We start from the raw sequence: 16,597 nt of genomic DNA, 5'->3' as shown, positions 1-16,597 counted from the left end.
GTGGGTGCAGAACAACTTTACAAACATTCAAAAATGGCACAGATACACCCTCGTCGGTGATCATTTCGCACGTTACAGACACTGGCACAAATCCCGGGGGATTAAGGAGGACATGTCTCCTCCAATCCTTGAACTGGGGGGACTGTCACCCCCAATAATCCGATTTCAAATGTGGTTTTAGAGTGAAATATGATGATTTGTGTCCGATTGCCACAAATGAAAGTGAGAAGAAATTTATGTCCCTTCAGAATAAGTCTCAAATCTGGCCGCCTCCCAATGTTGAAGACAACTCAGCTCACCTGATCCTCCACAGCATTATTTTTCAACTTCACAAATATTTTGAACATCAAAGATTATGAGGATGGTCTTATCCGCCCTCCCCAATGTTGAAGACAGATTTACGTCGCTGGTTACAGATGAGAAGGTTGCCTGTTTCTTGATAGGATCATCGAACTTAACGAAACATGGATGCGCTCTTATGAGCCAGAACTTCATCACCAATCAAATGAATGGCGCTATCCATCATTTCTCCAACCCAAGAAGCTCCGCCAGGAACTGGGGAATGTGAAGACGATGCTGGTAGTGGCATAAGATGTACGTGGTGTCATACTATGGCGTGCAGTTCCTCCGAACCAGACCGTAAATGTGATGTATTAACGCAGGTTTCGGGATCAACATCTTCGTCTAGTACTGCGCAGAAAACGACCTAACTTTATATGGGATACCCCCATTGTTTTGCATGACAACGCCTGTTGTCACAACGCAGTTGCTGTGAGGAACCTCTTTGCACGATGGGGTGGGAGGTACTAGAGCACCCACTCCATTCAACAGGCATGAGTCCATGCGACTTTCATCTGTTCCTTAAGATGAAGGAACAATTACGACGGATGCGTTTCCGCACCAGAGATGTCATTCTTCGAGCTAAAGGGCGTACTCTTGCAGACATCTATAAAAGAGATGATCAACTGGTATCTTGCAACTTTCTCCATCTGGCAATGGGTGCAAAATGCTGCAAGGAATTATGTTGAAAGCCTGTAGAAGTCTTATGACTATACAATAAATGGTTCACTATATATATATATATATATATATATACAGCGGCGCAAACCTGTCTTCAATATTGAGGGCACGGGTAAGACCGTCCCCCTAATCTTTTTTTAAACAATGTTCAAAGTATTTATGAAGTTGAAAAACAATGCTGTGGAGGATTAGGGGAGCAGAGTTGTCTTCAACATTGGGAGGCGGACAGATTTGAGGCTTATTGTGGGGGACATCAATTTCGTCTCACTTTCCTTTGCGGCAGTCGGACACAAATCATCACATTTCTCCACCAAAAAACATATTTCAAATCAGATTATTGGACGGGACATGCCCCCCTCTTTCTCCCGGAATTTGCACCAGTCGTACTCTAATCCGTTTCATTAAAATAAGAATTTTAAAAATTGGAACAACATCTTTAATTTACTTCCTGCGATCATGTCATTTCTCCAAAATGAGTCACCTGATTAATGAAAACGAATGACTATGAACAGATTGGAATATTTAGAATTTAGGTGGAAAAAATATAGAACACGATATTATTCACCTCAACCTTACATGACACGGGATCGAAGGAAGTAACCCCCCTACCAGAGGTGACACGCGAGTCATCGTGCTTTCTACAATAACACAGGGTGCCCACAAAGTCCTGATTCCGTTGCAATGAACATGCTCGTAAACTGTATGAGATAGAGACATGTCGTTTTTCGCAACGTGTTATCAACTCTCAGCTTTATTGTTAAATACCAAATTTTTACATATGCCTCTCTAGTTGATCTCAGGATGTCGAGACAATATTCGAGCTTCATCCATTCATGCTGCAGCGTAGCAGCTATCACGGTTACACGAACTGCAGAATCCGTGTACGAAGTGCTACAAAATCTGGAACAGAAGTTTTGTAGACACGAACCTTGACGTATCTCAAATATACAAGGGGCGATATTAGGGGAGCGTAGGTGTCAGACGATTGGTCCACCGCGGCCAATCCATTGTAAAAGGAAACGGCGAAACAAAATTTTCCTCATATATAGAGACCAATGAGGTGGTGCTCCATCATGTTGGAAGAACATGTTTGACTGCAGTTCCAACACTTGAGGAAGTAGGTTCTCATGAACCATATCATAGTAAGCCGCCCTATAGCCGTGTTCTCAGCAAAGAAAAATAGATCGATTACTCTATCATGCATAAGAGTACACAAAACATTAAGTTTTGGTCTGGTACGGACATATTTACGAATGACGTGCGGATGTTCATGATCCCGTATCTGAACGTAATGTTGGTTAACATGTTCAGACACAAACAACGTGGCTTCATAAGAGAACATTATCCTCTGCAGGCACTCATTATATCGTCTTCAATTGAATCCAACATAGAAACAGGAAATGCATCACGCTGATTAAGGCCATTTGGCTCCAAAGCTTTCGTAAGTACACTTTGTAGGTATAAGGACGTAACTGCTTATAGACGACCTTATGCATGGTTGATTTCGGTAGGCTATATGCAATTCGCGTGACGCTGCCGCATTTCTGTCGACTGCGTTGAAATGCAACTTGCACGTTATCCACAATTGCTTGATCCACACCTGGTCGTGCACTCCGTGGCATATAAATTACGTTGTCCATCTTCAAAAATTTCACGTTTAGTAATGGATGCTTTTGATGAGGAATCTCCTCCGAACTGCCGGTGGAATTTTCGTTGAACAGTTACTGGCGATTTCCCAGATTCAGCATACCACCATACACATTGGTCCTTCTCCTGTGCTGTCATCATTGTCGTTCAAATCACAATCTGTAAAGAGAGGAAATTAAACTTTTGGATATGTTTGGAATACGTTGCAAACACATAACATGATACATACATGAAACTTTAAGAGATAGTGATCACATGGCAAAAAAAAAAAAAAAGCCTGTCTCAATCTCATGTCGTTTACGCACTATGGGTCATTGTAACGGTGGCAAACTATGTGGGCATAGTACAATTTGCTACGTGCATACACTAGTGGTGGACATCTCCAATCATAATCTCTATGTACACACAATAATAGTAAAAGATTTTATTTCAGATATTTTAATATAAACTGTTTAGAATTTATTCTTTTTTGTATAGAAGACCCCATAAATATCCTTTTTCTCTTTGAAGTTATATCTTTGCTTCACCCATGTTCTACATGAAGTAGTACATTTGTAGAATTTAAGAATGAGAATAATTGGTAAGGGCTCTTACGCAACCTTCATCCAAAGCTTCATTCTCAAGCTATATTGCCTTTGTTTAAAACTGTTGTCCCAAATTTTCGACGTGCTACAAATACGAATTCACGCATTTGTACACCATGATAGTTTATTTTTTTCATGTCTTCCTATAAAGAATTATTACCCAAAGTGGCTTGGCACTACTCTGTCCCTATGTGCCGAAGTCTAGTAAGTGTGGAGACTCACTTGAGCCTCGTGTGGTCTAAGATGGATAAGAGTGTTCTTTACTTTATACGTCATTTTCCAGAAAAATACTTAATCGGGAGTAGACGCGTTTTGGAGCGAGAAGAGTAACTCATGACAGCCCGATGAACCTACACTGATGGTAGCCAGAAACTGTCATCTCTAAAAAAAAAAAAAAAAAAAAAAAAAAAAAAAAAAAAAAAAAAAAGAATTAATTCCTTTGGAAATGACTGGCAGAATTTCTTAGTTAAGATTTTACTGCTCACACTAGGAACTTAGTTCAGCATTCAAACTGATGACGTGGAAGATAAATAATTCTTTCTCCAGATTCCGAGTACACAATCGCACCCGAATTCAATTAAGTCCACATATTGGATTTGTACTTCGCCGTAAAAGCGAGGCTGATAGCGCGTCCAAAATTTTGAAGTACAATCCCTGAGGATTTAATGGTGGTGGATTTATACTTTTCGATTTCCGATTTATTTCAGGTTTTAACTGCAAAAGGGAAGTACCCTGTTTGAGAAACTGATCGTGAAACGCCAATCGCAGGAAGTGTCCGTTGATATGCGAATCCATGATATTAGACTTTGTTCAATCAGATTACTTTCACACAGCTTCAGGCATCAAAACATTAAAAAGAAAACAGTAGTATCATTCTGTCTTGGCCAAAGCATTAACTCGAGATATCTAGTGTGTAGTACAGAGTAGCGTGGTTCAAAGTCGTATAATTTATTATTTTGAATCTTCGAACATAAAAATTTTCAAATATTTGTTACACGATTAAAATAGTTATTTGAGTAACTGTTCAAATAATTATCTCAGCAAAGAATAATTATTCATCATCTGATTAATGTATATTTTTCATATAGCTATATACAAGGGCGTTCAATAAGAGTTGTACACATGGGTAGAATATTTTTATCAATTCCAATATGATGGCGAAAATTTAGATGAACATATTTTGATTATTTGGCTTCAAAATTGTAATAATTGTCGTTTCCTATTGTAAACAAGTAAACCACAATGGACACTTAAGTAGACATCAGGACTTGACGACGGTCGGTAATGGAATTCCTGTTCAAACCGGATGATGAATCAACCACAACCAATTCATAGAAAGTGGTTTCCTGTTTATGAGATTACACATTGGATCGTACTAATATCCAACGTTGGTTAGAGTGGTTTAAAATACATTATCCGAGAATAAAAAAATCAGGATCAGTGCGGAGTCATTTTCATAGACTTCTTGGAACATGGCTCGAAAATTAACAAGAAACGTTATTGTATGTCACTGGATAAGGTATGACGTACTCTCCAGACCAAGAGACCGCAGATGCAACATAAGGTCATCAAACTGCATCATGACAATACCAAGATTTAGAAAGTCATGATGACATAGTAGAAAATCATGAAAATGGGATGTGAACTCGTTCCTCAGCCTCTCTATAATCCGGACTTGGCTCAATTGGGTTTCTATCTGCTTGTTCGTCTGAATGACCACCTGCAAGGAAAAAAGTCGACATTGACTAGGCTCTCATTTATTATGGGAAACAATGGTGTAAATGTTAGCAACCTGAACCCTACAAAAGTGCATTCAAGGCATGGAAAGAACACTAGACGAGCTTCGTCAGAGCAAATGGATGCTACATTGAATGTCATGGTTTTGTAGCCAAAGAATTAAAGTATGGTCCTCTAAAATTTCATCATAATATTGCAACTAATAACAATATTATAACCATCTGTGCAAAACTTATTGAATAGCCCTAGTATACGCAAAATTTTCCACTTTTCGATTATATAAATTTGATTTAAATAGAACATTTATTTAATATCGGTTTCAAGTAAAAAAAAAAAAAAAAATGAAAAGAAGGGTCGAAGGATTGGCATTGTTCTACAGCACTCGTATTGGCAGTGTTGTCGATGGTTTATTTCCGTTTGATTGACAGATAGGCTTACGGTATAAACATTGTACAGCGAGATTTCGGAGATTCCGGAGATTTCACGTTCTTTTACGGGGAAGAAAATAAAAATCACCAGTTAGGAACAGGGTTTTTCGTTCATAAACGTATATTACCAGCAATTGAACGGTTGAATTTGTTACTGACAGACTTTCTTTTATTACTCTCAAAGGACGGTGGTGGGGATATTTTATTTGCAAAATACTTTATTATAAGTTCCAAGACCGTAGAATGTAATCCAAAGTAATAAATCAAGGAAAACCTAATTGTTCTGTAAATAGTGGTTGCCAAATTAAGAGCCTGTCTTACTAAAAATAATACGAAATTTACCATTTTTTTTTTTTGCTTGATTATTTATCAGTGAAAGGAAATAATGAAATGCAAGTCACCACAATCGTAGATAATGCTATTCTACAACAGAAAATATAAACCTGAAGAATGTTCAGTGTTTCCATCCATAGAAATTACAATGTTGCCAGAAAAAACAACGCCCCTAAAATCTAAGTTGACAGAGACTAGAGGAACAAACTCAACTGCATTTGGTTAAGTATCATGTTGTTTTGGTTTCTTGTGAACTACTTTTTAATTAACATTATTATTTAGTTTTAATAACTGTATGTTAAAACTATTTTGTTTATTACAAACTATACACAACTATTATTTAAAAAGTAGTTCATAGGAAACCAAAACAACATGATATGTAACCAAATGCAGTTGAGTTTGTTCCTCTACTCGCTGCCTTAACTTAGATTTTAGGGAAATTGTTTTTCTGGCAACACTGTAATTTCTATGGATTGCAACAGTAAACATTCTACAGGTCCATATTTTCTGTTGTAGAATAACATTATCTATGATTATGGTGACTTGCATTTCATTATCTCCTTTCACTGATAAATAATCAAGCAAAAGAAAAATGGCAAATTTCGTATTATTTTTAGTAAGGCAGGCTCTTAAATGTGGCAGCTATATTGGATGAAGCTCAAGAGGAACGATCGGGGACTTCCTTTTAAGATATTACTATACTTGATGAAAGAAAACTATCCTGCAAGTTTCATTAACCTAGTAATATTTGCCTGGTTTATGAAAATTTTCTCCTGCATATTGGGCTATTCAATAAGAGATCAAAAATAGCTTCAACTGGAAATGTTCACTATCAATGAGGCATAGGACTACCAACGTATGCAAGCAAAACCAAGTTTTAGAAAAAGTTCAACTTTCACTTAATAAGAAATTAAACTCTATGTCATCACTTTGATTGGCGTTTGCAAAGCTAGGAGGTATTAGGTGAATCTTGAATAGACGAAACTTGAAGCCCCGGAACTAAAATGTGTACTGACTTTCGGATGGTGACCAACTTTAAGATTTAGTTTTGGGTCAAGGTGAGGGGTGAACAGCAGAAGAAACGTCAATAATACGATTTGGTATCGCCTAAGTCTAGGAACACACGGAAGCGTGTATGAAGTAATTACCTATAAACGATGACACACCTTGACAGGCATATAGCAGATCCAAATATAAGATTTAATTGTAGATATTAGCATTGAAATGAAATTTTTTTTTTGGAACATGTGCATGCAAATGAGATTATCCATAGGGACTTGAAACGAGAGAATGTTTTATTTAAATTCACCATCGCTAATCAGATTCGGATAATATACGTTGCACTTATTAGGAACTTAATTTCTACAGGCGATTTGCGTCATCTTTTGTACAGCAAACGAGCTGACATGAAATCAGACGCTTACGTTCTTATAAAATTAAGTGAAGGATTTTTACCTTGGAGAAACAACAGGCAGAAACAAGACTTCCAAAGATGTATTATGAAGCTCATATTCAAGAATTCTAAAAGGACTTAATTGAAACATTTGACTAATATTCCACAGATGGTGTCCTTCGATTACACCCACACGAACGAGTTCTTTACGTTGTATTGCTATTTATTTGTTGTTATTTTAATGTACTTTATCTAGAAATGCTTCTCTTTCATTTCTGTCGTTCATTCTTAACCATCAATCACAAATATTTCTTATTTTCTTTCTTTTCTTGCTCTTCGCTAGATACGTATTCGCCTCTATTCTATTATTTCAAAAATGAGTACCTTCCAACTGTTAAGTGAATGAATGAATAAGTAGGGGGGAGGGGGAAATGTCAGCATCCTAGCTATGTGGGCCCCAGGCCCGTAGCCAGCCCAAAAATTTAGAAGGGACGGTAGAAGTTAGAGGGGGCCCGACCTAATCATATTATATTTCATCACCATATTATAGTTCATTTGCAAGCCTACCGTGAAACTTTTAGGGGACCAGACAGTTTAGGAGGTTCTCGGTTCTCCTATCCCCCCGTGGATACGGGCCTGGTGGGCCCGTCACGATTAACACGCTTGCTCAAACACAAACTCCGACAATAAAAACAAGAAAAAACGAAAACGAATATCGTAAAAAAGAACAAAATCTTCTGGTAAATTGAAAATAAAAATAAAAAATAGAGGATAAAATAATAAATATAACATAAAATATATTGCAAAATCTATATATAGAAAAGTATAAAAATTTAGAATAAAAGATAAAAGTGTAGCTGCGATAATAGGGTTGCTATTCGTCTCGGAAAATCCGGGACTGTCACGGAATCGAGATCTGCGTCCCGGAGTCCCGAAAATATTTCTTTGGGACGCTTAAATGTCCCGGATTTCAGCGAAGAAGAACGGAAGGAAATATTATAGTTTGCTTTTTTCACAGGATTAGGTATGTAATTATTCTTTTCAACTTCTGAGTATGGAAATTCAAAAGTTGGAATAACAAGTTGAATACATAATTATACATGGATTTAATTAAGTTCTCGATTTAACCACTTTGACACTGAACGAAGCATTCGTTTCATTGAGCCAGGGACAAAAGATTTTACTGCTCAATCTTATTGTTATCTTTGGTACTCTGTTTCAACCTGCATCTTGATTCTGAACTATTTCAACCAATAATCCCTGACAGATATTTCTGGTAATTTTCCGCTGACCATTCAAGAAAAAAGTATATTGTTTTAAATATATGCCACATTGACTTGATCCCTAGTCTTCCGTTGCAAGCGCTGCTATCGGCTGAAGGAATTCCACTCGTTTTCTCTCGCTTAGCAACAGCTGAACCCTTATTGGCTGGCTCAACGCGTGGGTGTGAGTTTTAGTTCGCATTTTTGCCACGGCTCAAGACATTTTGGCAGCACAACAATTAATAAAACTGTACAGACAACAATAACAAAATGTTGGAGTATTTAAAAAAAATAGAAGATTATGAGGTGGGGAAAACGTATTTTTTAAAATTATTTACGGCAGATTTCTTAAATTAAAAAAAATCCTTATCAGGGGAAGGAGCAAATCATCCACTTACGTTTGCTTAATTAGGAGGAGAAGATCCATTAAAATGACTAAAAATGTGATTACGTAATACCTGAACAACTCTATCTAATGAAAAAAAGTACATTAGTATATAAGACTTCTTTTTTATTTTATTTTAAGCATTCGATTTTGAAAGATTCTCGTAATTTAATAGCGTCCGGGATTTTCATTTTTGAGATATGGCAACCCTTAAAAAAGGAATGACAAACTAAGAAAGATCAGAGATAACTTAAGAGTCTTCATCCTGGCGAAATTAAAATACCGCTAATTTTACAGTAATTATGTGATATTTTCAAATAGATAAGAGATAATTGAAATCTGGAACAAGAGCGCCCTAGACAATATTATTTTGTGTGAGGTACCGTTATCACAAGTCACCTAGCGGCTTTCCGTTTTCAGCTGTTTAGAAACGCGAAAATAAATGCCGATCATCAAAATGGTTCGAAATCGAAAGCAAAAAGTGAGTCGTGATAACGGTTTCTCATGTAAAATAATATTGTCTAGGGCGCTCTTGTTCCACATTTCGATTATCTTTTATCTATTTGAAGATATCACATAATTACTGTAAAATTAGCGGTATTTTAATTTCGCCGGGATAAAGACTCTTAAGTGTTGCAAATTTGCATATTCAGAAATAACTAAAACAATGAATTCTTCTTACCTTCTCATGTTCCAAACTAACACTATAAGAGAACACCTACTAGAATTACGTAAATAAACGTTTAGGGTGGGATTGGGGGCGGGGGCTCCTATTAAAAACATGTCCCTGGGACATCAAAAATTACAATACGATATTAAAATATTTCTTTCCTGTATTAGGTTGCCACAAAAGAGGGGAACTTATGTTGATGAAATATGAATCTCTTAATAGCATTGCACATTTACTGCCTTACAAAGTGTTTCTTAAGGGTGGAGTTATATTAATGAGTGCAGATTGACTTTCGAAGGACTGAGTACAACTACAGCGAATACTTACATAGCATAAAAACTGCAGTGCATAAACCATGAATGAAATTAAAAACACAAACCAACTTGTGGTAGGTGTCCCTAAAACACGAATGCTATCTAACCAGTAGCGTAGCGTGATATTCCGAAAGGGGGATGCCAAAGTTAGTCATTTGTGCGATATATTACTACTGAAAGCAGCAATACATAGCTATTCCGAATGGAAATATAGGGTTATACAAAATTTAGGAGGAAGCCCCCTTAATTGGAGGTCTAGTGGGGCATAGAGAGGCGAATGCGAGGATTACGTTAGAATTTAATAACCAATTGTCTCAGCTCCTTCTTGCCACTACCGTTGTGACGAGAAAACTAGGCCCCACTTTTGTATGAACATTGTTTCCAGTATCGTTCCCTTCATTTCTTTCTCGTGGGCGGCTTTTTTCTCCACATACCACACGTCAATCTCGTTCTTTCAATATATATATATATATATATATATATATATATATCGTCCCTAGAAATTTGTCATCTTGGGTCCGGAACTCAGACGCCCGTTCGTGAATATGGGCCTGAGTGTATATATCATTTGAAGATGTAAATACAAAGCACTTAAACCAACTCTGGGGGCCTGTTTCTGTATCCAGATACTGAAGGCAAGGGCGCAAATCTGTCTTCAACGTTCGTGGGATGGGTAAGACTGTTCTCATAATCCTTTCCTTTTTTAACGATGTTCAAAATATTTATGAAGTTGAAAAAATGCTGTGGAGGATTAGGGGAGCAGAGTTGTCTATAACATCGGCAGGAGGGCACATTTTAAGGCTTATTGTGGGGGAGGGGAGAAGAGACTCATATTACAGTAGATGAATCAGATTTCTGAGGTAAACCTGTTGTACTCGTATATTATATACCAAATGATGTAGATGAAATAGTGGTACATATCATTATTACAACTCAGTGCCGTGAGCACATTCTGAAATTTGAATATATGCATAAAAATAATTGACATGTTTCTACTTATGCATCCACAATGATCCACATTAAAATTTTAGGACATTTGTTTTATAACAATACAAATAATGACTTCCCCAAAACTATGAAAGAAAATCAATCAGGTCTATATTTGGCGCAACAATACTCTTATCAGAGCAAAATTATGATTACCACAATAGCATTATAAGAATTGTTACAGGAATTAAACAAATAGTTGAAAATAGACTACTAATAATTAATGACAATGAAATATTAAAGAATAAGATTCTTTTTTAAAAATGAAACAAGTCAAAGGACATCAGTTTCCTTTGTGGCAGTCAGATAGAAATCATCATCATCACAATCTCAAAGCGGATTATTCGGGGGGGACAAGATTGTAGGGAACATGTTCCCCTTATGTCCCTGAGATTTGTGCCAGTGACTGAAGGGCCCTGGCACAATCTTTGCGAGTGACGAGGAGTGGTGGCTCTCTTGTCCTACCAGATCGGTGACCGTAATTCTACAGAATGCTTTAAATTTATGCCTGTGTCTGTGAGCTCCTTTACGATGAAGATTACAATGACGATGCATTTAGTTACGTTTAAGGCATAACTATTTTAATACTATTATTTACATAACCGGCACGCTTCAAAAATGCGTTGAACTAACCATTTCCGTTTTGTTCTATTTCCTTTATATTAGGGCTCGTACGTTCTGTTCAGAAACTATAGCTTAGTTCAAAATATATACAGTTGGAAATACTTGAATATGCCAGCGTATATCTAAAGCAAATGTAGGGTTGCAAGGGATGAGGAGGAGTGAGAAGGGAAGTATTGCGCATGCGCATTCAACAGAAAGCAGACGAAAACCCCGATGCTTTCAGTAGGCCTGGAAGCCCGAGGAAAATAGCATACGACAGGAGGAAAGACAGAAAATGTGCATCTGAGCGACGCGCATGCGTAGGTTCCTCTTGTCAAAGTAAGTCGAGAGAGCGCGCCAGAAGATTGCAGTGGAAATAATTGTGATAATTACAAGCAAACAATTTATATATGATGAAATACGTACCTCTTCTTCTTAACAGGGGATGCCGGGCATTCCGGCGTTCCCTTACGCCACGCCGCTGTATCTAACTGAGTCATATAGCAGGAGCGAGTCAGGAGAACCGAGTAGTAGCTAAGGGTGCGTCCGTAGGAAGTAGGAGTGCCAGCGACGGTGGGTATAGGCTTACACATAAACAAGGATAGTGGAAAAACACTTTATATGGCAGAAAACAAACGCTTTGTGTATGGCAGACTTTTGCAACACTTCTATGAACACTTTGTAGTTTGCCTTCAAACAACACTTCATCATATCTTTCGTATGCCATCTATTGCAATTAACCCAAACATTTTTGTAAGGAACTTGATATCCACGCACAGTAAGTTAGTTCACTGTAGGTTTTCACATTTATGAGTGTATGTATTCATTTTTATTTATAAGTTTTAGTTTAACTTCCCACGCGTATACCCTTTAAACTACAGAGGCAGATGATTAATGAAAGCGAATGATTGTGGAAGTAATTTTTAGTGCTCTCTCACAGAGAATAGAATGCATGCGTCTTTGATTTTCTTAAGGTTATGCTGTTTCATCTCGCCATTTTAATTCTTTATGGTAATTATTGTCGCCTTTAACCCTCAAAGAATAATCATGGAACGCTAAAATTAATAAATAAACTACGTTTAAACACTATAAAGTATTCTGAAACAATACCTCTTAGGGAGTGATTCCTAACACCAAAATTACACAAAAAAATATAAACCAATCTCTGTGCAGAAATGTCTCCTTTCAGTTCTAGCCAGTCAAAACTTCGTCGAAAAATGCAAAGCAACAGTAACTAGAAAACAGAATGTCAGACTGAAGTCGCATAAAAAGGGACATTCGTTACTTTTGCTGTAAGTGTAATTAATGCGTAATTTTATGTGATGAAGAGGCGTGTAAGCGTAGTCCCCCAAAAATCTACGAAAATACTCGTGTACTCTATCAAAAGTAAAGAGCATTTCGATTCGTGATAGTACATATGAGATCCAAGTACTGGATGCAGATGAGTCTCCACACTTACCAGACTTCGACATATACAAGAGGCAGTGTTCTGGTGCAAAACCAAGAAACTTTGGGAAATGATTCCTTACACAGACATTAAGAAACATATTTTCATGGATGCACAAATGATATTTGAATTCATATCATTGATATCAAATATTCAAATACACGAATATTTGATAGAACGACGCTGAAAAGGACTACAGCTCGAGAATAAAGCGTTGGATCAAGGTCGGTTAATAGAGTTTGGTAATTATTATCATCCCTATCTTCCAATATTGTTCTAGTGGATACGGAACAGGGGCTGCAAGGGCTAACCTCAACGATCTTTAGGAGGACCAAATATTACGGACCATTGTTGGAAAACTGCAGTTGGTTTGTGGTATATTTCACGGAATTCAACATTGTAACTTACAACACCAGCATTAACTCACCACCCCTTCTGTGGGTGAAGGGGTGCGTTTGGAAAACGACCTGTTCATTGGTTACGATCGATCCTTTCATGATTCTCGCAGCCAATCAATATTTTCATAGAATATTAAGAAAACGCTGCAGGAATCTTTCCCGATTATAACGTGCACTCAGAAAACCGCACACCTGCAAATGGAGATCCTTATTAGCTGGTGACGGCAGAAATTAGCTGTGACTCATCTTTTTCGTAGAGCCTCTCAAAAACAGTGGTGTGGTATATGCCTAACTTGTTTAACAATTTTCTGAAAGTCTCTTTCCATGACGCCCCTCACGAACTCGTTAGAGCATATCGTTGATCAGTGGCGAAGAAACTAATTTATCAGTATTGTGTCCGCATCACTAAATTTTACAAACCAAGGCGTATATTGCATTGAATCACCATTTACCACCATACTACACGCAGTGAATGTTCATCTACTGGTCAAAGAAACTGACTGGTAATTAATGTTCTTCATGGAACACCTTGAACCTTGCTCAAGAACACACTGCTTTCTGAATTACTTAACTTCTCAATTTGTTTCCTGTACATATAAGAAGTTTAAATTGGAACACGTGACTTCAGTTCTTGCATCTGTTACATTACAGAGGATGGTTTCCCACCTAACGTAAACCTGGAAATTTGAATCGCACCAATCAAGGTAACCAGAACTTTTACTTTCAAAAACGGGACGCATACGAATCGGCGACGGGGGGGAGGGGAGATTCCACATTGCATTTTCCAACAGTGTTTTCGATTTACAAAATACACAAGTAAGAATGATAACACAGCATTTCTAACTTAAGTACAACCCAACAATACTTTTAACTAGTTGAACACTCAGAATTCCCACTCAATTTCTACTTGAGCCATAGAACACTCAATTCCCATTTGAACATTCAGAAGTTCCAGACACAGATGAACTTTCCCAATGAGTATTGGTAGTGTGTAGAGTGTAGAATTTGCATTGATCCTTTATATTTTGACTAATAATTACCGTACACCTGGGTCATTTTTTGCTTAAAAACGGGACATTTAGGCGTTCCGTTTGAGAATCAGAAAAAAAAAACGGAACAACGGTTGAAAATAAGGGACTGTCTCGGCTAAGACGGGACGTCTGGTCACCTTGGCACCAATCCAAAACATAATATAAAGTAAACCAAAGCACTGGCCTGATAAACTTATGTCTGAGAAAACACAATTACTTATAGCAATGTGAATGAAAAGACCTCAAGAATACATAAGAAAGCAAAGAACAGTTGCAAGAATGGCTATGTCGTAATCAGCATAAAATAATTCCAATAGACTTGAATGAAAATATGTGTGTATACAAAACGTTCTTTTAATTATGAATATCCTGGTCTCCTTTCGTTAGATGAAGAAAATATTGAGATGGCGGCCTTCTCACTATTTCCAGGTGGTCTCCTTCTTCGGACAGTGTATTAGCTAAGGAAAGTGTGCCCGAGACGTCTGATGACCTAAAGTACTAGATGCCAGCAAACTACAACGCACTTCGCAAAACATATCACTACACACATGTGCGGTAGTATTTGTCTATTGCCGGCAAAGACTTCCACGGATCTTCGTGTGCACACTTCAGTAGTACATAAATATCAAACCTCATAGATTTTCGTTTAACAGTGCGAAACCATTGTAGACCTCTAAACTATGCGAATTCAATATACGAACTTGAAGTAGTACATCTATAGCTACTGGTTACAATAGAGTAATGAGATCAAAGATAGAATCTCTTCCTCGGATGCTGAATTTATATCAAAAAGCCATTATTCTCTACACATTACTGTTTTGCTCTATGGTGATAAACGTGAATCGAAAATCGTTAGTTGAACCACTTCCAGTTTGAACACGACCCGCTCGGGAGAGGACTAGCTCAGGAGAGTAATGGTCCCGGAAGTAAGAACGGAAAACAGTTCTGATTGGTTGGCGTTATCTATGTCTTGCCACGTTGCATTCAAATAGCAGAATTCAGACGATTGTTGTTGTCGCTCCTCGTGGCCGAGTCGGCTAGCACCATAAGCTAGTAACAAAAACTCTTTTGGCGTGAGTTCAAACCCGGCCTGAGTAAAGTTTTTTTAACATTTTTTTTACATTTTTATAACACTTTTTAAATTAAAATAATACGAAAATAATACTCAAAAATGTGATTTACTTACTTTTGTGCAGATAAGTAGTAGTAGTAGTAGGAACGGGTTAGAAGCCCCGCAGGGCTCGTTTTGTTGCCCTTGTACTCCATGATATAAGGCTCGTTTTGTTCCCCTTCGGGAGAGTAATACTCCCGGAAGTGCGTTTTTTCGCGCGCTACTCTAGCCAGCTGTTTTACGCGCTATCCTAGTCAGTTGTTTTAAGTTGGTCACAAAATCTATATAATTTAGTACAAGGGGAACAAAACGAGCCTTATATCATGGAGTACAAGGGCAACAAAACGAGCCCTGCGGGGCTTCTAACCCGTTCCTACTACTACTACTACTTATCTGCACAAAAGTAAGTAAATCACATTTTTGAGTATTATTTTCGTAATATTTTAATTTAAAAAGTGTTATAAAAATGTAAAAAAAATGTTAAAAAAACTTTACTCAGGCCGGGTTTGAACTCACGCCAAAAGAGTTTTTGTTACTAGCATATGGTGCTAGCCGACTCGGCCACGAGGAGCGACAACAACAATCGTCTGAATTCTGCTATTTGAATGCAACGTGGCAAGACATAGATAACGCCAACCAATCAGAACTGTTTTCCGTTCCTACTTCCGGGAGCATTACTCTCCTGAGCTAGTCCTCTTATTTGCAACTAACACAACCAACACGAGTTCTTGCGTAGAAGCAACAGGTGGACAATTGTAGACACCTCAATTGTTTTAGAAACAAAAGATAGGAAAAATTTAACAAAAATTTTGGAGTTGTCAACTTAGAAATTATTTCTACATAAGAAATAAAATCCCTGATGTGCAAACAGTTCGTCAATTACTGTGTATAAAAATTGCTTTGTTAAAAGCATATTAGCATCCACTTTCTAGTGATGGTATGTCTTGATCACTGAAACACCAGAGGCGGTATATCTTCATTACTGAGAAACCAGAGACGGTATGGCATACCACCACGTACCGTCTCACTTCGACCATTGGTGGGGACGACTTAAAGGAATCGTTATCCACATCGTCCCACAACAAGGGACAACATGATGGAGATTAGTGAGGAGGAAATGTTTGCGGCACAGAATCATTTCAGTTACCGTGTGCAGAAATGCATTGAGGCACAGGACAGGCATTTCGAACATCTACTGTAAGTTGGTAAATGTGCATCGAAGTCAGTGCTTTACCTATTCTTTTCGT

The sequence above is a fragment of the Thermobia domestica genome, chromosome 11 (genome assembly GCF_964235325.1).
Source record: "Thermobia domestica chromosome 11, izTheDome1.hap1.1, whole genome shotgun sequence".
NCBI classification, from domain to species: domain Eukaryota; kingdom Metazoa; phylum Arthropoda; class Insecta; order Zygentoma; family Lepismatidae; genus Thermobia; species Thermobia domestica.
This window is presented reverse-complemented; position numbering follows the sequence as displayed.